We start from the raw sequence: 25120 nt of genomic DNA, 5'->3' as shown, positions 1-25120 counted from the left end.
CATTTACTTTTCTTCGTAAAAAAACTTTTGACTAGGTAGAATGTACATGGAAACTTCAGTACCCTACAATGAAAACATTTTTATTTTTATGGGAATGCAGTGATTCTTCTATTTCCCCAGTGGGATTTGAATTAGTTTAGCAAAATGTAGTTTACCCATAACAGCTGCAGCCTGCACCTGTGCAGTATTTCAGAAAATCATTAGGAATTGTATATTACTTTTTCATTGCTATGTTGTGAGAGAAACAAATGGGCAGAAAGTGGTTACTGAGACCTAATGAATAAGAAACTAACGCAATATCAGTTTGAAGAGGTATTTATTTTTTGAGGTATGCAACTAAATGTACAAAAGAATCAAGTTTAAGGAACAAAAATGCCATATTTTCACACTGTCTTCTGAATTGAAACAGCAACTAAGCTGGCTATAAAATGTTCGATGTTTCTGATTTCTTTCAAAGTGAATTTGCAAATTTTTTTTTTTTTTTTTTTTTTTTTTTAGAATTGGTGACAAAGGTCTTTACGTCATTCCAGATTTTAGAGGTGTGGACACAGTGAAACCTGATGTGTAGTGATTCAGTCCGTGAGTGAATTAGACTCCTACGAGGCTATGAATATCAACCCTCAGTGAATCAGACAGGGGAGAGTGCTCCGAGGGCTTCAAAGCTTCCTCTTGCCAGATTCTGGTCTCCCCAACCTGCATTCAAGTCTTGGTGAGCTGCAAGTACTCATTGCACTAAGGGAAGTGCATTGTACTTTTTAATATCTGCCAGGGTTGCATTCAACCCTGGTTTGAGAGGTGGGGACTACCTCAGCATGAACCACATCAGGTCAGAACGTGCAGGGTGTACATTGCTGCTGATGGAAAGGGTCAAGAAGCAAACAAAGCCACTCTGTCGTGTCCTGCCTCCCAACCAAATCCATGTTTACCTGCTCTCTAATGTGTTTTGTTAGCGACAACGTCAGATGGCACAAGCCATGCCTTGGAAATCCAACCCTTTCCCGAATTCTTTTTCTCCCTTTTGGTGACAAAAACACAAGCCAATGACTGTAAATTTCTAAGAGCATTCTTTTAACTGCATTTGCAGCATTTTAGCATTTGTTAAAGACAGAAAATAAAAATAAATTAAATATACATGCTTCTATCCATTTTTGAAAGAGGTCTATGGCAAGTTGCCCAGAAAATAAACATAAGTCCAACCCAGTAAAAAAAAAAAAAAAGGACAAAAAAAGGGGGGACAGAATGTCTTCCCATTAAATGCAGATACAGTAACAATCTTATTTTAGGTTTTTCAAATAGCTACAAAGAAATCACTTAAAATAAAGCATAAAAAGAATGAATGCTATTAGAGACTGTCACTAGGCTTGACAAGTTAATGAGAGTTAGATTATGAGAGTATTATTGTTTTAGCAGAGTATTATATTCCACTCAGATTCTCCTCCTGACTTCATAGACAAAACTTGCTCAGAAATCTGTGCCAACTATTACATTAGGTTAATGGGACCCTGACACGCAAAACAAGGCAATGTAGTCCTGTTGACCTACCACATGGGAAAGGGATACTGTAGCTACAAATTCAGAAGGGACATTAGACAGTTTTATTTTTTTTTTCTTTTTGAAATGGGAGTATGAGGTAAAGTGATTAAAATTATCTCTAGTACAGTGAACATCAATTAATTAATTGTTGTACTCTAGCAACATACATCACTGTGCCCCTAATTTGTTTTTATCTTTAAAAAGGTACAATACTTCCTCTTAGAAGACCCAACAGATGAGAAAGTCTCCTAAAGACACTGTTTTCACTTGTACTTTCTTGAGGATCTGAAAATAGGTACCTCTGTTTTCCTTTCTCTTAATTGTAAAAGACAAGTATCATGCTTTTTAGTCTAGGCACCTAAAACTTGCTAAATTGATTAAGTTCTGGACAAAACAGCCACAATTACTTGAGATTTTTTTCAGCAACACAGCTATGACATCGTTGCTATTTTGTTTCATATAATCATTCTGTGGCTAGTGCATTCCCCTTGAATGCAGAAATTTACGCTGAAATGTCTTCAGCCTGACAGGGTTTATAGCCACAATCCGAATTCCAGGTACTGTAAGCCTGAACTGCCTAGTCCAAGAACAGGCATAGCAACTGCCTCAGAACAAGGTATGCAGGAGATATTTAGGGCATCCTGGGAAGTGGTACCAGACAGCAGAGGATGGCACCCCAGATGTGATCTTGTGGCAGGGATGGGCTGCACTGGGCATGCAGATGAATTAAATGGATAATTCGCTAAAGTAATTACTATAGCCCCTCTCAGCTCTCCTGCACCTGTGGTGGATTCAGATCTCTCTTTGATTATGTGATGCATGTCCCATATCTAACTGAGATTTTTGATCCTTTCTTGAGTTTGCATTCAGCTGAAGAGCATCATTCTGATTATTTTTCTTTTGGCTACTTAGGAGAAGAGAAGATTATAAGAAAGTCAAACCCCAGAAAGAAGGGCTGCAGAATCTTTGCATATCCTATTGAGGCTCTGCTAAGATTCATTGGCACAGAATCATAGAATGGTTTGGGGTGGAAGGGACATTAAAGATCATCTAGTTCAAAAACCCTCCGCCCTGGGCAGGGACACCTTCACCAGACCAGGTTGCTCAAAGCCCCATCCAACCTGGCTCTGGATCCCATCAAAGGGAAGATGACTCATTAGCACTGTCACTATGTCATTGGCACAGAAGAGGGAGACTGCTCTAAGTGTTGGGTGTTTTGGTTTTTGGTTTGTTTTTTTTTTTTTCCTGTATTTTATCATGTTTCTCTTTTGATTGTCACCTGTGTCTGTATGTGGCTATTGCTAGCGGGATGTTCTGCTTTTGTTACGCACCGTTTATAACCTCTGTCCTGCTATGTCTTCCCTATATGCAGCTGCTCTGCTCTATAACTAATTAATAATACAATTTATACCTGTCAGTTTCAGCTTGGTCTTTATCTGGCTTAACCCCTTAATCATTAACCCTTCTCTCCTCTCTCTGGCACATAGCTTGCTTTACTTCTGTCTTGACCGCTGCCCCTATTTGAACAGCTATTCCCTTCCCCCTCTGTGCCTGGTTCCACTCCCTGTCCCTCCTTTTCCCTCAGACACAAGTGGGCCTTTGTTGTCTTGTCATAGTTGAGATCAAGGGACTCGAGCCAATTTCTGCAGTCCTTAATCAATGACTTACAGGACAGTCACTTGATTAAGGACTGTGAACTTAGGATCTATAATGTCTGACAGTACACGTGAAGCCTGCCGGTATCCAGAAAGAAGGTTAGACTATTCTTCCTGCTAATATGGCTCTTTTCTGGTTTTAAAATATATGCATTTTAACTATGTATGTTTTCCTACCTTTTTCTATGTCCCGAAGATTTTAAAACCTAATATCAGGAAATAAATCATAACTATATTTTTTTCTAAATATTTTTAAAATTAGGTATGTACCCCTCTTCGGTTTCCTTTACAATGACTTTGTACAGTACTGTATTTCTTCTCTTTACAGGAAGAGAATAATTTGTCTCTGGAAAAAAATTATTTTTATGAATGTAAGCATAAGAACAGAGAGAGAGAAAAATGTGAGTTAGAATTGGAGAAAAACACTTTGGTAAAGGAGTATCATCTAACTTTTAGGTAAAGGCAATTATTAATGGAAAAAATTGACTGAACTACACTGAGCAAAGATTTATGAATGGAACTGTATGTGTGGCAAAACTAATTTCACCTGCTTTTGTAGGAGAGCTTGGACTTTCAAGCTGCGTCTGGGCAAAGAGCCATTTTGAAAGGCTTTTAAATCATGTCAACAGAATGCAAATCAAGCAAAAACGTATACTAGGTACGGCAAATGTTCGAGCTTTGTGCAACATTCCGTTTTATCACAACACTGTAAAATTTTTCACTTATCCATAGCGTTTCAGAATGATAGTGCATGTGAACTTTTCCTACAAACAGCAGGTTGATCAGCTTTGCCTTGGCAGCAGCATTTGTTTAATCAGCCTGCACTGACATTTTGTGAAAGACACTCATGCCATAGTGTCCTGAGAGTGTGGCCTCTCTGGATTTCATTCTTGTTTGATCATTGCTCAGATGTGCCCCCCGCCCCATTACTCCTTAAGCTATGCTCTGTGTTTTTTTACTGATGGTATTTAAGCTGACATAGCAGCTGAAATGACAAGCAAACAAAGCCACAGAAACCCCTCTGCTTACAGCCAGCCTCATCCTTGACAGTTTGACCTTGTCCTGCTAATTTTAACTGTCATGCCAATTGGATTTGAGAGCCAAAGCACAGATGAAATCAGTAATACAGAAATATTGTTCACATTTTATGTCCGTGCTCCTGTTTACAAGGAGAAAAGGTAGAAAGAAATCATGTTGCCCAGTCAAGTTTGAGGATATGGAGGTCATTTTGCCAATAGATGTATTCACATGGAAAGAATACTATTAAGTTTCACTCTGTGAAATAAGCTTATCAGACTGCAAAGAATAGATCAAGGTCTTCTGTACTAGAAAATGATAACTGTAGTCCTCTCAGCAGGGACAGCTTCTAGAAACCTCTCTGATGACTGAAACAATACACTTTAATTTGCTTCCAATAAACAATGTAGCAATTGTTTCTTCAATACATTTTTCTCATAAAGTTTCTTACAGAGATTTTGAAAGTTAATTTGGATATATTTGTTTCGAGTCATTCCTATGGTTTCCCAGCAGTGCCTCTCAAAGGCATTATTTTCTTGGCAAATATTTTTATACCCATTTAAATATACATGTGTATTATATACTTATATATGTGTATACTTAAAATTCAATAACTTTTTTATTTCTTCTTATTTTAATATTTGCTGAAAGCTGCAAACTCACTCTGCTTTTTAATAAATTTGTCACTTTTGTAAGAGTGATATGAATAAAATGTTGAGTTTCAGGCAGGCACATGAAGAGTGGAATACAAGTACAATTTCTTCCTTCTTAAGCTTTCTGTACTCAGGGAATTCAGTATCTCTATGCCATCTAAGATGAAAGTGTCATTTGAGATCCTGTTACCAGAAGAAACAGGAAAAAAATCACTATGGCCGTAAGTGAAATTAGACAGGAAGAAAGGAAAAAAATTAATATGAAATAGAAAGTAATCATATTTCTCTATATTTTGTTCAGTCTCAGCTGCCAATTTCTTCTAATTATTCTGCTGAGTGAAGTGGTATTTATTCATTACATGAATTCATGGTGGGGGGGGGGGGAAATCTGGCTCATGTCACTGCGGACTTCCATAGGAAAGTTCCTGGTTTTGCAGGAACTAGAAAATCTCCTGTATCTGTTACTATGCTTAGAAGTTTTCACGAGGAATTAGAAAAGGAGGATTTTTCAGTTTTTTTTCTTTGACATTTTCTGATAGAACAACAATTGACGAAATATAATACATCTTCCTCTGTGCTGTATTCCTATTGAGTTTGTGTTTACACATGCTCTTTTGCTCCTCAGTAAAATATAAGAAAGAAACAAAAACAAAAGTCTCGAACAGCTCCTTGCCAATCTGTCTACAGAGCTGTCATCTCAATCAGTGACTGACACGTTCACGTGTTTCTGAAGATGCAAGAACCACACTGACTAACAATTGCAGGCACAATGGATATAAAAGACATTCAGCATTTATCTGCATGATGGTAACAATATTCAGTTCAGATCTGAGCTTCTAGTAAAGGGGCTATCATTGTGTTATTTGTTTGTACAGTTTCCTGATCCCTGCTGGAGACTCCTGAATGAGACCACTATAGAAATTAGAAATAATGATTCAACCAAAGGAAAGGTGCTTTGTTCTCATTCAGACATGCTTTTTAAAGGTACCATCAGTGCCTGGATTTAGTTGTTTATGACAGAGGTCTATAGAGAATGCTATTGTATAAGTAATGGATTTCGAAGAAGTGGCAAAGATACAAAGACAGAAAAATACGAAAAATCATTCATTAGAAAGAAGGGTTATAAAAGGGCTATGACTTATATGAGCAAAATTATAATACAGTCATGGTGCCAGCTGATTCTTTTCTTAGTGTGGCAAATTAAGAGTCTATTACTCTTCCCTAACTCCATCAACTTTATAACTATTGAAGTCAGTGGACTTACAAAGGTAAGGAAGCAAAGAATCAGACTCTAATTTTCATGTCTCTCTACAAACTAAGGGATGCAAAAAAAAAAGTCATTTTCAATCATACTTTGACCCTAATATACAAGGGTAGAAAAGGTCCTACCCATTTGAACAAAAGGATGTCATAATTCAGCTGATGTAATAACAGCTCAAGCCTTTCCTTTCAGCTTTCTTGTAAGCAGAAGACGACAAAATACAAAGAATAAAGAAAATCCAGGGACTTGTTATTTCCTGTTATGATTTATGTTTATGCAGAATAGCACACTCCCACAGAACAAAATATTTTACTAACATGACTGAAATAGACCTATGTAAACTGTATAGATATTTTCCTTTTAGAGAAAAAATTATGCAAGTTGAGCGGTCATGAAAATTCGCAGCAGCTCAGGTAAAATTACTTCACTGAACTTTTATCCTAAGGAATCTGATTTAACTTGTAAAACAATAAAAATTGATCTTAACTCATTTCTTTATTTTTTTTTAAATGCTGTCCAGTCCTCAAAAACCTCATGAATTTCCTTTTAAACTCATAATGACTGAGTTAGCCTAGAGGCACAACACCACTGCTGCCTTAAGTTCCAGTTATATGAAGTGTAATAGTATGCAGAACTAAAATGCCCTTCTAGTACATGTACTATTAATCCACCTGGAAGTTCAATAATGTCAGAGATATCTAATACAGCAGTAACTTACACAAAGGAGAAGAGAGATGGAAACTTCAGTATTGTTTTTTTTTAAAGTACGTATCATATAGAATCATGGAATATCTCAAGTTGGAAGGGACCCATAAAGATCATCAAGTCCAACTCCCTGCTCCTCACAAGACTACCTAAAACTAAGCCATATGATTAAGAGCATCCTCCAGATGTTCCTTGAACTCTGTCAGGCTTGGTGCTCTGACCACTTCCCCAGGGAGCCTGTTCCAGTGACCAACCACCCTCTCAGTGAAGAACCTCTTCCTAATGTCCAGTTTGAACTTTCTCTCACACAGCTTCATTCCATTTCCTCTCGTGCAATCACTGGTCACCAGAAACAGATCAGCACCTACCCCTCCACTGCCTGCCTTGAGGAAGTTGTAGACTATCATGAGGGCACCCCTCAGCCTTCTCTTCTCCAAGCTGAACAAACCAAGTGACCTCAGCTGCTCCTCTTAGGTCTTGCCCTCGAGGCCTTTCACCATCTTGGTCGCCCTCTTCTGGACACACTGTAATAGTTTGATGCCGTTCTTATATTGAGGCACCCAAAACTGCACACAGTACTTGAGGTGGAGACACACCACTGCAGTGTAGAGTGGTACAATCCCCTCCCGTGACCAGCTAGCTACGCTGTGCTTTATGTATCCCAGGGCACAGTTGACCCTTTTGGGTGCCAGGGCACTCTGGTGATTCATATTCAACTTGACATCAACCCAAATCTGCAGATCTCTTTCCATGGAGCAGCTATCCCCCAATTTATATGTATAAAGGTGCTGGAACACCTCTCCTATGAGGAGAGGCTGAGAGAGTTGGGGCTGTTCAGCCTGGAGAAAAGAAGGCTCCAGGGAAATCTTATCGCGGCCTTACAGTACCTAAAGGGGGCCTACAAGAGAGCTGGGGAAGGACTTTTTACTAGGTCACATAGTGACAGGAGGAGGGGGAATGGCTTTAAACTGGAAGAGGGCAGGTTTAGATTAAACATTAGGGAGAAGTTTTTCACTTTGAGGGTGGTAAGGCACTGGAACAGATTGCCCAGAGAGGTTGCTGAGGCCCCATCCCTGGAGGTGTTTAAGGCCAGGCTGGACATGGCCTTGGGCAACCTGGTCTAGTGGGAGGTGTCTCTGCCTATGGCAGGGGGGGTGGAACTTGATGATCTCCAAGGTCCTTTCCAGCCTAAACTATTCTATAATTCTATGATTCTATAACCAGGATTACCCCATCCCAGTTGGAGAATCCCACACTTGCTCTTATTAATTTCATATGGCTGGTGATTGCCCAGCTCTCTAGTCTATCCAGATCTTTCTGTAAGGCCTCTCTACCCTCGAGGCAGCCCACAGCTCCTCCTAATTTAGTAACATCCAAAAACTTACTGAATGTACATTCGATTCCTGCATCCAGATAATTTCTAAAAACATTAAAAAGCACTGGCCCTAAAATTGAGCCCAGGGGAACCCCACTGGTGACTGGCCAGCCTGATGTAAATCCATTTACTCTAACTCTTAGAGCCTGACCCATCAGCTAATTGCTCACCCAACATATTATGGACTTGTCCAGCTGTGTGCTGGACAGTTTATCCAGAGAGATACTGTGAGAGACAGATCGTATCAAAACTTTGCTAAAATCCAAAAACACTACATATACTCATTTCCCTTGGTCAACTAGATGGATGACCCTGTCTTAAAAAGAAATTAAGTTGGTTAAGCAGGACTGTCCCCTCATGAACCCATGCTGGCTACGACCAATGACTGTCTTGTCTCTCAAGTGTTTTTCAATAACTCCCAGGATAACCTTCTCCTTAATTTTACCAGGCACTGAAGTGAGACTGACAGGCCTGTGATTAGCAGGGTCTTCCTTCTTACTCTTCTTGAAAAAGGGGACAAAATTTCCCAGCTTCCAATCAAACGAGACCTCTCCAGACTTTTGAGACCATTGAAAAATAACAGAGAGGTCCCACGATAGCATCAGCTAACTCTTTCAGTACTCTGGGATGAATCCCATCGGGCCACATGGACTTATGTACGTAAGCATAAATATGTTTATATGCATAAGCGTACATATGCTTATGTAAGAAACAATTTTTCCAATCGAATTTGCCTATAGGCAAATCTGTATCAGTTTTGGCTAAAAATCATCCTATTTCTGTAACTACTTTACAGCACAAGTGACAAATTACCTCCTGGCAAAATCAGTTGTGAGTGTTGCACATGAGTGTATTTGGATACATGAAAATACACATATGAAACACACAACGTAAATACCAGACAATTTTGGTGTAAAGAATCAGTGACTTGCTGGGCATGAAAAAAAAGGAACTGGGGAGATACAAAATCCAAGTTCTTGGTACAGAAGCAATCACATATTTTCTAGAGAACCTAGCTTTTCTAACAGTAAATAAGGTTTCAGATTCTCAGCTGGTGCAAATATCCGTACTTCAGATGACAATGGTGGAACCATGTGGACTTGTGATAAGGGCAAATTCTGCCTTATACAGATTACGCAGCTATGCAGATTATACATTTATCCAAAATATAACTCCTCAGTATAATCTTATTTGGAACTAGCAATACTCAGTCATCCCAAGATTTGTAGATTTGAACTGTAAGGCCAGAATATATCTTTAATTTTAAATATATAATTATTATTGCTTCTCCAAAATGGTCCAAAACTGATGTTTTTTTTTCTAGAAACATGATTTAATAGGAGGATTTTAAATCAGCATGTGATTTAAATCAGAAGCTGATTTTAAATCATCACCATGTAAACACGTTTGTTTGTGATAGGACTGCTATATACCTGCTGTATCAAGACTTTCCTGTGCAAATACAGAGTAAAATTACATGGATACTATAAAAGCAGAACAGATCCCACTCTGGAATGGGTTCTTATTTACATTGCCTCTGCTAACTTGGGCTTATTGATCACTACTGGGGGTTTACTTAAACATTACTAGTGTGATATGAAGTGGACTTAAGTGAAGCCATGTTTGCTTATAAAAGGCATCTTTCCCTGCAAGAACAGAAAGCATATTTAAAATAAATAAACAAACAAACAATAAATCTACTTGACCCACAAAATTGAGGCTACAATGACTGAAGGATGAATATTTGCTACCTATTCGTCCATTCTCTGTTCTGCAGTTTCTACTACAGTAGCCAAAAAATAGTCCACCCATCACCAGGAGTATAGCACTTCAGTTTTAGTTCCAAAACTTTAGGGGTTTCCCCCCCCCTTTTTTTTTTTATTTTTTTGTTTTACTCTACAGTAACTTATATCCTAGCTATTACTTCAATACCATTACAGTCATTTAATTCCCTTTGAGGGTTTTAGGTGGGAGGAGTCATTATAGCACTGAAGCAATTTGGAAGTATATATTAAGTACTTAATAGAATCTAACAATCTATCATATCATGTCAACTGATAGTGTTAAGCTACTAAAATATTGAGACATTAAATCATTGGAATAATTCTTATGTACAGCAGTCAGCTTTCAAACATACACACACTCGAGGGAGAGAATTTTAAAGGCAGACTTAAAACAGCTGCAGGTTTTAGAAAATATGCTTTTTGGTCCATAAGAATACCGAAATGTCATCATAGACAATTTAACACCAAATAGCTTTTTAATACGCTCATCAATGTACCAGCAAGATTTAAACTATTGTGTAGCCAGAAGTAACACCAAGAAAAGGGGAAAGGTAGTACTAAGATGGCTTTTAGTTGGGTAGTACTCCTAAGCCTTTTAAAATCATTTCAATGTAATTATTCAAAGGACTAATCTTCTTTTCTTGTTTCTACAGTCTTTATGTAAAGATTGTTGTCATCACAAAAGCTACAAGTTATCGAACATTTCAATCCAATGCACAGTAGTCATAAAGAACAACCTTTAAATAAAATCCTCTATGTTGAAATTGTGAAGTACTTGTTATTCAAAAATTAATTTTAAATCCTTGAAGGAAACATGGCATCAAAATAAATACACTGACTGAAGCCTGAAAACATTAAACAGCCAACTCCGGAAAGAACACAGAATTTTTGAAATGTCAACCTAGTTTTGATACTGTTTTAAAAAAAAATCTTAGATGCTTATATTTTATTCCTATTTATAGCTATTTATATGACATCTATAATGTAAGCCATTGAGAAAAATTTGGTAGCACTTATCAAATATGTGTTACCTTATATTGCATTTCTCTTTGACCTGTCACATTAACTTCCTTTGTGTAACAACATTATAAAATACAAGTGATTAAGGACAAAATCACCTAGGGCCTAAAGGAGCACATGCAACAAGACCAAAGAAATGTAAAACTTAGGAACAATCTCTCCACAAGTAATTTTGTCACGGACAAGACTTTACTGTGCAAGTAACACGCATGTGGATTCAGTTCTCAGATCCAATAGTCTTTGGGAACAACTAGGAAACAGGGCTTCTTGAAAAAGGCCAATCTTCCTAATTAACTCTTCATTTTTCTTCCATAGTTCTGGACAAGAGAGACCAAGCTCTCCTTTGGACAGATTTTACATAGGAAAGATGGTCTGAGCACACAGCAGCCACAGGCAGCAGACACGTCTGCAGTGGCAGACAAAGACAGCAGGATATGAACACAGCTCTGTCAGCCCAGAAGCAGCCTGCAGAGGCGGATCACAGCCATATTACCAAGCCACCATTGCTAGAATTAAAAATGGGAATTCATAAGTGAGTGATGGAGGCCAAGGTTTGTGAAGCTATGATACACGTAAAGCTAACATTCCACTCTAGTTTTGAATAAATCTCTAATAGTGGGACTATGAAAACTTTGTGTTGGACCATTGCATTATATGAAACAACAGTTATGCTGAATTCCACAATGTGACATCAATTTATACCAGTAGAGAACTGGGACTTTTGTGTCTTTCATTATTGTAAAAACAGTGCATTTTCCATATTGATAATTGCATCCTGAAGTCAGCTTTTCTGCATCCTTACTAAGTAAAATTTTGTTATGTTTTACTTGAAAAACACATGGCACAAAATAATTACTTAACAGATTTAAATAAGGTCCTGTTAACCATTTGAAATATCTGTCTAATTAATTTCCACAAACTGGCTACAAGAATAAGTCCTTTACAACTTCACAATTTATAACAGATTTTTAACTGCTACCCTAAGGAGCAGAACTTTAAAAATTGTACTTATTTTAATCTGTTGGGAATACCATAGTTGTAGAAAAACTTCGTTGGTGACATGGATGTTTGAATGGAGTGCACCCTCAGCAAGTTTGCCAATGACACCAAACTGTGTGGAGCAGTCAACATGCTGGAGGTAAGCGATGCATCCAGAGAGACCTGGACAGGCTTGAGAGGTGGGCCTATGCAAACCTCATGAAGTTCAACAAGGTCAAGTGCAAGGTCCTGCACATGGGCCAGGGCAATCCCATGCACAAGTACAGGCTGGGAGGAGAATGGATTGAGAGCAGCCCTGAGGAGAAGGACTTGCGGGTGTTGGTAGATGAGAAGCTCAACATGAACCAGCAGTGCACACTTGCAGCCCAGAAAGCTCACCATATCCTGGGCTGCATCAAAAGAAGCATGGCCAGCAGGTCAAGGGAGGTGATTCTGCCCCTCTACTCTACTCTCTTGAGACCACACCTGGAGTATCACATCCAGCTCTGGAGCCCTCAACATAAGGACATGGACCTGTTGAAGTGTGTCCAGAGGCGGGCCATGAAGATGATTGGGGGCTGGAGCACTTCTATGAGGACAGGCTGAGAGAGTTGGGGTTGTTCAGCCTGGGGACAAGAAGGTGCTGGGTAGGCCTTATAGCAGCCTTCCAGCATCTGAAGGGCGCCCATAAGAAGGCTGGAGAGGGACTTTTTACGAGGGCATGTAGTGATAGGATGAGGAGTAATGGCTTCAGACTGGAAGAGGGTAGATTTAGAATAGATATTAGGAGGAAATTTTTCACTCTGAGGGTGGTGCTGCACTAGAATATGTTGCCCAGGGAAGTTGTGGATGCTCCATCCCTGGAAGTGTTCAAGGCCAGGCTGGATGGGGCTTTGAGCAACCTGGTCTAGTGGGAGGTGTCCCTGCCCGTGGCAAAGGGGTTGGAAATACATGATATTTAAGGTCCCTTCCAACCTACACCATTCTGTGATTCTAATATTCATAAGCAGAATAACAGCAGAAGAGAATGCTGTTTGTGTCTATAAACACAATATCTTACTATTATCAAATGCTGAAGTATGATGCATTGAAATGAAACATTACTAACACTTGTACTGCAAACAGATTTACCACAAAATTCTTCTAATTAGCCATGACAATTTTTCAAGTCATAAGGCTTTCCTCAACAGGCACCATGATTTGGGGTGGGTTTTTTTTTTTTTTTCCCAATACAGGTTAAAATTGGAAATTTTCCCCATCTCTGCCTGCTGGAAAATTGCAATTTAGAAGAAGGAAAGAAAGAAGGGGAGAAAAAAAAAAAAAAGGTAAAATAAACACCAGCAATCACCAGGCTGTTCGGCAGGACGATTGTATCATTTATAGCAATGACAGTATTGATATCAGAACAAAGGTAAAAGTTATGCCCCAGAGGGGAAAAAGTGCCAGTATTTTGTCAAGTCAACGTAACACAGTGTTGTAATCTAAGGTTACAAAAGATGGTTAACCAGGTGAGAAATTCAAAGGTGCATCCTTTTTTGCTTTGGTTAGTTTTTCTTTTCTCACACTATTCCTCACTGTCGTGCAGTGTTTTGTCTTTTCTTAAAGACGTTTTTCCAGAGGCGCCACTAGGCTGGCTGATGAGGTGAGCTCTGCCCTGGGGGAGTCTGCCCTGCTGCCAACACCTGGGCACAACCTATACCCAATACACACCCCCACAGCAAGCATGGTCTCTTACCACCCTAATCACGTAGCTTCGACAGCTTTGGACACTGGCAGTGTTGAAGAAATAATAAGCATCATCTATGCAATATGGAGCCAATAGCATAAAGAGATGCTTGAGTTACTTTCCTTACCTCCTGCATTTCTGGTTTAACAAGCACAATCCACATCTCTGATCCACATTGCAGGAACAATCTCCAAACACTGTATTCCTTGTCGGAGCTGGCAAAGCACTTTGATGAAGAGCCGTGATGGAGTTATTCTTGAGATACGTGTTTTTTTTAATATCACACATTTTGTGGCTAAAACCAAATACCTAACCAGCAAAACCATCATTTATTGGCCTCTTTTTGGCTAGCATTCTGAACTTTGTATTATTTTCTAAAGACGCCAGATGAGAGAAAAAAAAAAAAAAAAATCACTCCCTTTAAGTACAACAGAAAGCAATTAGAGATGTAGCAAATGAAAAAGTACCTGAGCAGTAGGAACCATCATCTAATTAAGGTTTATAATTAGAAATAAATTGAGATTGAAAAGGCAAAAAACCAACAGGATGTTTAATGTCAGAAGGAAATAGTTGTCAGATTAGTTAATATATTCTCAGGGGTAAACAGGCTACCAAGCAACGAAGATAGATACGGACAGTGCAGATGAATGCTGCATCAAATGCAACCAAAGGCATAGAAGAGAGGCGTACCATGTAGTTGTATGATCTCAAATATAAAAATGTATTCTGCACAGACCATTCCAGGTTCTGGAGTCTGCAGTTCCAGGATGCACTGTTTCTAAAACAGAAGGATATATAAGGTTATTTTTTTCCTTTGATGAATTTACTGAAAGTGCAATCATTTGCATATGCCATCATTTGCAATTTAGCAAATGATGGCATAACCAATGAGGAATCACATAGAAGAGATCTGAGAAATGGGGAGGATGACTAAGGTGATGTGAAACCTGGGGAAGCAAAAAAGCATTGCTTAAATATTTGTGAGGAGCATGAATTAATCTGAATCAATGTCTGCAAATACAGTCCCCAAAATGTACTTAATATTAGTGGGTTTTACCTAAGATTTAGTAATTTATATAGGTCTGTAATGTATGTATATGTGTAAAATAATAATACATATATATATTAAGAAAATAGGCTGATGTAATAAAATAAAAACCTGGAGGTTTTTCTTTCAAATTTAGGAATGTTTAACACTTGCAGTTAGGTATTCCTAATACCTGTAGGAATATCGTCCACTCATGAGCTTGTTTTCTTCCCCTTGTATTTAGCACATTTTTACTAAATGAGTGGCTGTAAAGATCAGTTTGTCATATATCACTAGAACCACAATTCAGACCTTCAGACACTGGACAGGACTTGACACAAGACTCATCAGCACATCCATGAACCAAGAGAACAAAAATGAAACAAATTTGAATTTATCTTAACCTGCTAATAGTGCAAATGAGTTTGGGTCTTAGTAAAAACAATAATAGCACTCTGAATATCACAATGAAAGTCAATTTCTCCTTAATTAAAACCAAGCACAGCTGGTCTATGAAACTGCTGGGTGGGACTTTCATTCTCTCTTGCAATTTCCTAATCATCCTATCAAGTGTCTTATTTCTAACATACTTATTTAGTATTTTAGTAATAGTATCAGTGTTTAAAAATTATCAGATAATTGTAACTCACCTGAGAGGACTAATGGATATAAAGGCTTTCACCCCAAAACAATGCCTTGCGCGTGACACATCCATCTGTCATGGTGATTGATCAGGACGTCCTTGCCACTAAGACAACCTATGGATCTTTCTAGGTAACACTAAATTTAGCTAATACAAAAAGACTTACTCTTATTCAAATGTGTACAGCACACTTGTTGGGATTGGGATGCACCTGAGCTGCAGCAGATTACTTGTACATCCTAGTCCAATCTCTGCCTCTCTAGTGATGAGGTTTGGACTATGCTCCTTATTAGGATGAAAAGTGTTTCTTTGATCGATTAGCCTTCCTAAGCTTATCTTTGTTCTCTCCTAATGAGAAACCAGGAGTGAAGACAATTATATTCAAAATAAATACTCTTCAGATGTACAGCGGAGGTAGAGCAAGAGCAAACTCAGAATTAGTTTGCTGAAACACTGGGTAGTGGACTATAATATCACAGCAAACAAAAAAATCAAAGAAAAACAAATCACTATGTACAAGTAGGAACTGTTACCCTGACAAACAACATCTATACTGATACAAAAGAAAATCACAGCCTTTTCTACCTAAAATTGCCCTCTTAAAAAAAAAAAAAAAAGAAATTAAGCAATTACAGATATTCAGGATGGGAAAAAAAATTACACTGGTGAGAAATGTCATCCTATCATACTGATAGTTAAGTCATCACCCTGAATTATCTGTAAGAGGACAAACTTCTAGTTAGTATAAACTGGGTGGAACTTCAGAAAATTGAAACAACCTAAGCAATGGTCAGGGTCATCTTATCTAATAAGAGTGGTATTTGGAGGTTGTCCAAGAACCTGAGGCTATGGCTGAGACTAATTCTTAATAGTGCTGCTGTCATTGTTTAACTTCCTATCTCTCATGAGTCTTAAGGAAATCAAACCCAGTGTAACGGTTTTGCTTAAAGTGGTATTAATTGCAGGTTTAAGTCATGACTTGGAAATTCTCTAGAGAGATATCTTCATAAACACAGAATTTAAGGCCAGGCAAACCCACGATAAAAATTTAATTTGACCTTCTGCATAGCGCAGGCTATAACTTTCACTCCATGAAGACTATATCAAGCACAATTTCTGGTCAACTTGGAGTGTATGTATTTAAAACATCTAAATTTGCTTTGGAAATGCAAGTAACTGCAAGGAAATAATTTAATAGTTACATTTACTAAAATATGCACCTTATCTCTATCTTGGGCCATTTGTTTCTTCCAGTTGCTGTCTGCTTGCTCTCATTAAGCTTTTTCTCCATTAAAGGGTCTCTATGGGCAGAAATCTTGTCCTCTTGTAGATGTTGTTAAACATTCTTGTTACATACAGAGTGCTGGGACATCTTCTATCTTTAAGACAATTTGATATTTTTCACTCCCAAGAGCCTGGTTATGCTTACTTCTTTCTTTGCCAGAAATGACCCATTTTGCATAGCATATGTTTGACTCGGGATCAAAACTTCAGAGAAAGTTCAGTCTTTCCTGAAAAAGAATGTAAGAACATGAATGATGTTTCACTGCATAGGAAGTCTGGCTTCTTACTTCACACTCTAAGAGTTTGCTGGACCATGTTGCATCACTAGATGAGGTGAGGGTCTGGGGAACCAAAGGGAGAAACTGATGATGAATCATAAGATCACAGAATAGTTGGGGTTGGCAGGGACCTCTGCAGATCATCTAGTCCAACCTTCCTTCAGAAGTCAGGTCATCTACAGCAAGTTGCTCAGACCCATGTCCAGTCAGGATTTGAATATCTCCAGGGATGGAATAGTTTCACAAATGTGTACTGATTATATAGTCCTTGTTTTCTAAAGCTGCAGGGCCCACATGCAGATATACTCAATAGTTCCCAACATAAAGACAATAAGAGCAGTAATTTGAATGTTCAATGTTATATGTAAACACCAACACCCTAAGAACATCAGGACACTGGACAACTTGAACCATGATATATCATTGGAGCTTCATTCATGTATTTAGAAGAGAGGTAGAGGGGGAGCACTTGTTGGTCACCCAGTGGCCAGTTTGGCCCAAACCATAACAACCATACACTTCTGGTTTTACAGGGTTGTGAAATTAAATTAACTTTGTCAAGTACTCATACACTACTGTGATAAGTTAAACAGAAGTGTCTGCCATTAATGTCCATTAATTCAACTTTGAGTATAGGATTTGAATAGTATGCAATAATCACACTGTAAAGCCACAACGTGGAAAAAGCAAAATATTTCTGTGTGAACAAAGTAAGCACTAATTAGCCTGTGCAATGAGTCAGACATTTTTGAGAGGAAAAATAGCATGTAACTGTCCAATTTAAACCATAACAGAATAACTCTGTATATGGGAACTGAACTAAATTAGCCCAGAAAAGTCTTCATATCAATATTGCCCATCAACGGCTTTGGAGGAAGGGGTAGTTTTATTAGTTTCTCTAGTTTTTAATGTTGAGCAGCTTTAGAGAAGACAAATATTTCTTTCAAGTATTTTCTGAAACATTTCCAGTTCTGCAACAGCCTTTGGAAGTCTGGGCACCAGAACTGGACAAAACATTGCAGAAATATGGCCTTACTACATCTGTGTTATTATCCCTTTATATATGAGAAATGAAATAATTTCCAAGACAAGTTTAGTTTCCAAGTTCTGTGGTTTGCATAAATACACGTGTTCTGACATTCACTGCACTTTAACTTATTTTGTTCATAAATCATCCCTAATGCACAAAAAGCAAGTCCAACAAACAAAACAACAAACACAGCATTAAATATATCTGCTAAATAAAGAGCTTAATTAAAAGAATCTCTGGAAGAAGTTTTTTGTTAGTGATGTCTATTGCTGTTTGGAATGCAGTAGACTGATTTTTCAAATCATGTCCAAGACACATTGAAAGAATTTCAAATATATGAGTACACTTTAGGCTTTTTTCTTTCTTTTTTTTCTATATTTATCATTTTGCAACTAGAAATTTCAGAAGATATAGAACAATTTTCGGCTAGAAAGTTTGTGAAATCTGGTGAGGGAAAGAAGCTTTGTTGGAGTAATAAAGTGTTTCATCTTCCTGGGATCCCTAATGAGTCCTAAAATGACTTCTGTTTTGCAGACAGACTTGCACAAACAGTATCTTCCTTTTTTTCTGCATTAGCTCTCCAGAACATTAGATTTCCCATAGAATGTGTTTGTTTCTCAAACCTCTTTCTGCCTTCTTCAGTGATGACCTTACAAGAGGATGGGGGTGGTAACCACCATCTGCTGGGAGACACGGTCATGAAACAATACATGAAAAATCATGAAACACAAACATGAAAAAAATAGTTATTCACCAAAGAAGATTCTGGGTGGCAGAGCACTGGAACAGGCTGCCCAGAGAGGTTGTGGAGCCTCCCACTGTGGAGACATTCAAAACCCACCCGAACTCCATCCTGTGCAGCCTGCTGTAGGTGACTCTGCTCTGGCAGGGGGTTTGGACTAGATGATCTCCAGAGGTCCCTTCCAGCCCTGACCATTTTGTGATTCTGTAATAGCAGCAACAAGTCTCAGAGTATTTTAATGAGGAAGTAAGAACATGACAGAAGAGCCTTCCATGTCTATCTTTCCACCACTTCTTTTCCAGTCTCTTTTGTCCTTTACCCCAATCTTACTACATTTTCTCTCTTTTTTTTTTTTCTCATAAAGCTTCTTATTCTTACTTAGCTCTTCTCACCCCAAAATCTTGCATTTGTCTTGTTCTTCCTCTTTCTCATTTTTTTTTTTCCCCACGAAAGTTCCACTGTATTTATTCCCATGTGCCTTATCCATCTGTAGGACGGCAGATCTGCCCAACCTGTGTGATTTTTCACCCTTTTTATCAGTATCTCCTTGAGAATTTGTCCTTGAATTTGTGCCAGCCCTGGAAGTAAGCAAAAGAAAGCAGAAGCTGCAGCTCGCTACCAGAGGGGCAGGGCTGACCTGGCCCAAGCCCTGCCTGGCCACAGACCTGTAGCATTTCCAAGGAAGGAATTCAAATGAAACAGGAGCTGAGGCAGCAGCAGGCAGGTGCTGGAACAAAAGCTTCCTACCCTGCTGGTCATACAACTCCTCTGCTGGGAGGTGCTTCTCTGTGCTTTCTATTCAGCCACTGAGTACAACAGCAGAATATTAAGAGATATTTTGATAGTGGGAGAGTGAATGAGTGCAGAATGCTATTTCATTATAAGCAGTTTCAGGCTCTCCTTTCACCATCTAACACAGGCTCTCTCACCACTCTGAGTCAGCCAGAATTTGCAAGGGAACATTGTTGTCCCATTCCAAGCTGCAAGGTACCAATCTTCTCAGTTGCTCTACACTTAACACCTAGTATAGAAGGCTCCTCATGTAGAAGGACCTAGATGGACCTATACCTATAGATTGTCTTGATCATTCTAGAAAATATAGCTGTTCCAATAAAGAGCTAAGGGCATATATTGCAAGAAGGAGTGAAGACCTTGTGAGTCATCACTACTAGCATATATTAGTTTATAAAATCTATTTCTCATTTTTCATATGAATAGATATAGGGTTTTTAATTTAATTAATGAAAAAATAGGTTCTCTTGTGCTTATAATAGACATATTTTCTTCCAACACTGTAGAATTGTGTCTTGTAAATATTTCAGGAATGCTGTAAAAGTTGGCACTGTTTGCTTTCTCTCTGTTCTTTTCAAAAATCAACAAGAAATTCCAGCAATACATAATCATCTAGGCCATTTTCCATTATCAGTGAAACACCAATAACTGAACAGTTACCCTTCTCAGGTACTCCACAGAGGAAAAAAAATATTTTAAGCAACTATATATTTTAGTGCCTATTTAGTAAAGAAATCCTGCAACATCAATTTTTTTTTTTCCTAGATGTTCTAGAGCTTGGTCTAAAAGTTATTCGCGTCAACAGAATTCTTATCATCAAGTTAAGAAGATTCAGTCAGGCCCCAGTGGACACAAATATACAACAGTAAATAAAATACATATGTTCACCTGCATTTGGCAACGAACCCACGAAGTGAAAGAAAAAAAAAATGCCCTGCAAACAGCAAGGTTGTAGGTAACAACATATTGTTGCACTTCAACCCCAATTTTTGTTTGTTTGTTTGTTTCAAGGTATCTTTAAACAAAAAATAGATTTTTCTCCAAAAGGAATATTTCTTTTTCTTCTCAGTTTTTAAGATATCCTTTATCCACTCTGTTTAATGAGAAAATACACTCAATGAGGAAATACACTCAATGAAACGCAATACTAATTTACCTAAGTGATAAGATTTTGTTGCCAGAGGCAAATAAAAAAAGATTGTCATCAAGACTGTCTGCATAAGCAAGTAGTCTACACAAGACTTCAGAAGCATCCAGACCAGTTTTTCAATACTTGAGAAAGCCTCCATGATACAAAAGATATATTTGATATTTGGCTAATATTGCTGTTGGGAATTATGTTTTCAAACACACATATTTTGATATCTTCACTGTACCTGATTATTGCCATATATCTCAGGATGGTGATAAAATAAGAAAGAGATGCAAAACCCTTTATTCAGTCATGTTGATTTTACTGCAGGCCTACGGGATGTTCTTGACTGATGTATCTAGACTAGACTTAAATTATTCAAGAAATTGAGCTAATTGTCAGCCTAAATTTTTTCTTTGCATAGTGTATCACATCACTGTCAGTTGTGTCCCATTGGACTACCCTAAACAGTTCTTTTTCATCTTTTATTCTTATGCTATTCAATACTCCTAAATGATTGTTACAGTCTTAAATGTTCTTAGCCAAAGTAAAAATGTGAGATGTGTTCAGAATATTGTCTTCCATTATGAAAGCAATGAAATAAATCATTAATAACATAGCTTAGGGCTTTGTTTCTTTCCATGAATTTTATCTAGCTGTTATTTTAATCATAGACTGGGCAACAAATCAATAGACTGTGAAGATCACATTTTCCTGCACTCTTTTTTCTCAGAAAGCTTAATGGGGACCTAATAGCAGCCTTTCAATACCTTTGAAGGGTTTATTAAGAAAAGCTAGCCAGGACCTTTACAGTGGTGTCTGGCAGGAGGACGACAACAAGGTGAAACGAGATTCTGGCTGGGTATCAGTAAGAGCTTTTTTCCCCCCCCATGAGGGCAGTCCAGCCGGGGAGAAGGCTGTCCAGAGAGTTGGTATCATCTCCATTGTTGGGAGTTCTCAAGATCCAGACAGGTGAAGTCCTTAGTAACCTGGTTTTAGTTCATATTTGACCCTGATTTGAGCAAGAGGTTGAACTAAAGACCTTCTGAGGTCACTTCCAGTCCTGGAATTATTGTGTCATTCTACATGAAACAATGAGAAAGTAACCAATGGGGGAAAAGGAAACTGAGGAAAACAGAAAAAGGAATATTTTCCTTACTCAAAGTTTCTGGGAATGCTATTGGATTTTTGCCATACATATGAATTTAAGGAGTAAAGATATGAAAATAAGCTTTCATTTCTCTAAGCTGAAATTCAAACATAGTCTTACAGTCACTGAATAACAGTTTAAAAACACGTTCAGGTATTGGAGGAGAGGAAATATTTTTAGGCTGTTTCTCATAATTGATAACCCTATAGAGGATTTCTTGGTAGGGCTCTCAGAAAGTCGTTTATTGAGTGAATAAAGATGCAGGTAACATATACATCTAGACTGCTTGACCGAGCATTCAACTCAGCCCTGCCTATTGTCAAAACCTGTTTCAAGAATTGTAGTGTTGGGCTATTAGGAACTCGCTGTAAGTTACCATTATGCCTGAACTTACTACTCTAAAATATGCAGCATACATGCCTGGTTACGTGTTGTGCATTTTAATCCAGTCTGTTTCTGTGCTTGATCAGCTATTTAAATAATACTAATCAGTACAGGAATTCAAGGAATGGCACTTTTATTCTGAGAAGGATTTGTTTTATTTCTTTCAAGATACTTTTCACTGAAATAAATGTTTAATTTTTTATTTCATGGATAAATTTGTTATAGAAGATTCATAGCAACTTTAAAAACATAGAGATTTATTTTATGTAAAGGTCTACCATTTTGCCAACAGTGTCTGAATACAAATTAAAAAAACATATGCAATTATACTGTTTAAAATTTTAAAAGTACTTATTAGCCTAAAAAAAAGCTTCCTATAGTGCCATGTATCTGGTTACATGAACATTTCCATATCTTCTTAGTTTACCTGCTCAAACAAGCAGGTATTCTTGATTCTAAGGGTCAAGCTCTTTTTGCTCTTATTCAGCTTTCAGCCACACACATGAGGCTCTGCTGTCTGGTTACATGGTTAAAACTGGGATGATACTCCTGCTGATGTATGAGCAAGGACAGAATCTCCCAGTCTGGGCTCTGGGTTACAGGTAAGGAATACTGAAAACTAATTTTTTCATTAGTTAAATATGACTCTGAATATACCTATGCAATAGCCTCGTGGATCAAGTATTTTTAGAACAAAGATGCTATTTCTGTATATATATGCATGCTTTTAAAGTTCAACAATAGGTCTTCTAAGAACCCTTGGTTCAACAGTTTCCAAAAGGCCTTGCCTGTCAAATATATTAACTGATCTTCACCAAAAAAAAAAATATACAGAATAGTACATCTGTCATTACACCACATACTTCCTTAGCTCACTAATAAACTGAGCGTCAGACTGAGAAACAGTCACACTGATTGATGGCTCACTTTAAAGCAGTGTTCTGCTAATCAGCCTGCCATGGCACCAAAAGAGTGAATACCAGGAATGCGCAAGAATTTCTACCAGTGCCGTCCTCAGCTCGGTGTTAAAATGCTTCTTTAGTGGGCTGATCCTCGCAAGGTGCAGAGGAAACCACTCTGGAGTGCCCAGTTTCTGCAATTTGCCCTCACTGAGAAGAGGATGAAGAGCATTAAATCTTTGGAAGGCAAGCTCCCACTCACTCATGTTGCAGCTCTGAGAGCTGATGCGTGCACTAAATGTATTGTTTCTGAACCTTTTATGGATTTAAAGATAAATGCTTTTAACTTGGAACTGATGCCATATGATTATCTCTAAGGAAAAGAATAGACACTGTGATTATTTCAAACTTATCACAACATGAATTCCCTGGGGAAAAAAATGTTGACGTGTTTCTTCAATTCTATACTAAAAATACATTGCTAAAGAGAGATGTAAAAAATTGTGCTAGCATCAGTAGAGCATCTTTCATATTTCTAACTCTCATGCAAAGATTTATATGCTTTGATGGTGCAATTATCCACTATGAAGGATCTGTGCAGAGACTAGAATGTTTGCTTCATTTAGTGTTTCAGTTTAGACTTGAAACATAAATATGTCAAAGGCGAAGGCTTTCTCCTCTGAGCCCCTCAGTCCTCTTGACGGTGTCATAAGCCTCACTATAAGGTCTCATTTATTAAGAATTTATGATTTGCTGCCACGAATACCAACGGGTGTAGTACAAAAATGTTTGACTGCTGAATTGCAATTTAATAACCAAGTTATAAAAGCTATTATAGAACACGACCTACTGGCCAGATACACATAAACATTTAATCAGGAGTCAAGACTTCCTCACACTTGTTCTTAACAGAACAGCTCCTTAAAGGGGGAGAAATGGAGATTTTTGAATGTGTGTGTTGTAAAATACCTCAAGTGCAGTACTGTTAAAGAATGGAATACTTTTTAAAATGTTTTTTTATACATAGAGGTATTATTATATATAATATGCATGTATTATATGCAAGCAGAAAACAAATAAAGTTGTAAATATTTTTGAACCATTCAATTCAGGTTTAAACTATAAGGTTAATCATCTAATTGAAAAATAACTATGTTATAGTATGGCAACTATGAGTACATCGGGCAAGACTTTCATTATATTTCCTTAAGGAAAAGTCAATCTGATCCTAGAGATGGTATGTTGTCTCATGTTATCCAAACCCAGCTGTTAAGCAATGTAAATGCTCAGCTAGAAGGTTTCTCAGGGACATGGAGCTATAAAACCAGAACAGTTTTCATACTGTCATGGACTTTAAAAGAGAAATAATCTTTCTAATTTACTTGCAGTAAACGGGAATTGAAAGTTTGTAAGAAAAGGCAGGGGGTGCGGAAATGGAGCCTCAATAAAATCTATATTAAATGGAAAAATACAGACTGTCACAGCCTCTGATTTTGTTTAGTAACATTTGTTTTTTTGTTCTCAACTGAAGTGCTATACCAACCTCAGGACACTCCAGGCAGAAAGAACTAGCTTTGGTCTTTCAACACCTCTTTCTTTTATTATGGAATGTGAGTTAGAGTAGTTAGGTAGTATAAACAAGCTCTAAATCTCATTAATCTTGCTGCCCTTTCTGTTCCCAGTTGTGCAGTCTCCAATATGGCAATCATATTTTGCACGTAGGCAGCCGCCATTTACTCAGAAAGAAGAGTGATGTTGAATTTTAAGAACATTTGCTGAAACAGTAGCAAGTGCAATATTGCCTTTACCATGCAGCATCTCTGAATTACCTTCGTTAGGGTCATGTTTCTTTGCTTTTTTCTACACACAACCAGGAAGAAAAAAAACCCCAAAACTACAGTGTATTGTTTTCCTGTTTCTAACGGTCAAGTACTTTTTCAATTGATTTCTTTTAGCCTAAATTAGAGATGGGGCAAATGGAATCTCCCACCCAATTGTTCCACATGTCAGCAAGGGGCTGTTGAACTGATGTATCTCCATGGCTATGACAGG

This window comes from Charadrius vociferus, unplaced genomic scaffold (assembly GCF_000708025.1).
Source record: "Charadrius vociferus isolate BGI_N301 unplaced genomic scaffold, ASM70802v2 scaffold306, whole genome shotgun sequence".
NCBI lineage: Eukaryota > Metazoa > Chordata > Aves > Charadriiformes > Charadriidae > Charadrius > Charadrius vociferus.
This window is presented reverse-complemented; position numbering follows the sequence as displayed.